Below are 2,176 nucleotides of genomic sequence, written 5' to 3' on the forward strand. Positions count from 1 at the left end.
CTCCCTCTATTCCTCCTCTCTTTCCCATCTCTCCCTTTTCCTCCCTCCTCTCTCTCCTGTCTCTCCCTATTTCTTCTCTCTCTTTCCTATCTCCTCCTATTTCTCCTCTCTCTTTTCCACGTGCCCCTATTCCTCCTCTCTATCTCCCTTCTCACCATGTTCCTCATCTCTCCAATTTCCCTCCTCCCATTCTCCTATCTCCCCCTGTTCCTACTCACTCTCTTCTGTTTCCCTTTAATCCGCCTCTTTCTCCCATCTCCCCTATTCCTCCTCTCTATCTCTCTCTATCTATCTCTCATCTTCCCCTATTTCTCCTATCTCTCTCCCATCTCTCCCTATTCTTCCTCTCTCCCATCTCCCTCTTTTCCTCCCCTTTCCCATTTCCCCATATTCCTCCTCTCTCCCATCTTCCTATGTTTCTTTTCTATCTCATGCATCACCCCATTAATCCTCTTTTTCTCACATATTCCTCTATTCCTCCTCTCCATGTCCTGTCTCTCCCTATTCCTCCTCTCTCTCTCCCCCTATTCCTCCTCTCTCATTGCCCTCTATTCCTCCCCTCTTTCCCGTCTTCCCCTATTCCTCCTTTATCTCTTCCGTCTCCCTCTATTCCACCTCTATCTCCCCCTTTTCATCCCCCTCTCTCTCCAGTCTCCCCATTTTCCTCCCCATCTCCTCCTATTCTTCCTCTTTCATCTTCCTCTGTCTCTCTCCCATCTCTCCCTCTGTTCCTCCTCTCTCCCATCTCCCCCTATTCCTCCTCAATCTCCCATCTTCCAATATTCCTCCTCTATCTCTCCCATCTTCCCCTTATTCTCCTCTTCCTCTCCCATCTCCCCCTATTCCTCCACTACCTCTCCAGTCTACCCCTATTCCTTCTCTCCTACCGCTATTCCTCCTCCTCTCTCTCCCCCTATTCCTCCTCTCTCTCATTTCCCTCTATTCCTACCCTCTTTCCCGTCTCCCCCTATTCCTCTTTTCTCTCTCCCGTCTCCATCTATTTCACCTCTAGCTCCCCCTTTTCATCCTTCCTCTCTCTCTCTCTCTCTCTCTCTCTCTCTCCAGTCTCTCCATGTTCCTCCCCATCACCTCCTATTTCTTCTCTATTTCCCATCTTTCCCTCTGTTCTTACTCTCTCTACTCTCCCCCTATTTCTCCTATCTTCCTATATTCCTCCTCTATCTCTCCCGACTCCCCCTATTTCTCCTCTCTCACATGTCCCCTTATTCCTCCTCTACCTCTGCAGTCTACCCCTATTCTTCCTCTCCGTCTCCCCCTATTCCTACTCTTTCTCATTTCCCTCTATTCCTCCCCTCTCTCCCGTCTCCCCCTATTCCTCATTTCTCTCTCCCATCCCCCTCTATTCCTCCTCTCTCTCCCTCCTCTCCCCCTTTTCCTAGTTTCTCTCCTCCATTTCCCCCATTCCTCCTCTCTCTTCCCCTATTCCTCCTCTGTCTTTCGTCTGCCCCTACTTCTTCTCTCTATTGATTCTTTTGTTCACCTAGTGAAGTTTACATGTCCCCTGTTCACAAAATGAGGGCCCCTTTTCTACCACATCTAGTTAAAAGCTGGCTATGTAGTTGGCTACTTTATAAGTACATCTGTCTCCTTGTTTGTTTTATTTTCTTATGGCCTATAAATTTAAAGGAACCACTGAGATATAAAAAATAAATAAATCCCCATTTATTTCTTTAGTCAGTTCCTGCCTCAACAGAGCTTACAATCTGTATTCTCTACATGTGCACACATACGTATTAGTGTTCATTTTTTTTGTCAGGAGCCAATTAACCTACAAGTGTATTTTTGAATTGTGGGAGGAAACTGGAGTATCCAAAGGAAACCTATGCAAGCAAGTGAGAATTGTCGAAGTCGAAAATATTACAGCCATACACATCATGGACAACTCTACACAGATTGCCTCCGTGCGCGTACTTGTTCTGCCATACGTGCGCATATTCGCAAGTTGCGTATGACCGCTCACGTGGTCCTGCGTATTAGCGCATGGTATGAGTAATTACAGTAGCATTGGTACTCGTATGGAAAAGCTACAAAGACATATCTCATATTTAATCCACATAGTGCACAATGTACACATAGCCCACACACGCCACACCAGCAAGTTATACTTGTTTAAAAGGTACAACAACAAAGGGATTCACCTTTACAGGATATGAGG

The sequence above is a fragment of the Pseudophryne corroboree genome, chromosome 1 (assembly GCF_028390025.1).
Source record: "Pseudophryne corroboree isolate aPseCor3 chromosome 1, aPseCor3.hap2, whole genome shotgun sequence".
NCBI classification, from domain to species: Eukaryota; Metazoa; Chordata; class Amphibia; order Anura; family Myobatrachidae; genus Pseudophryne; species Pseudophryne corroboree.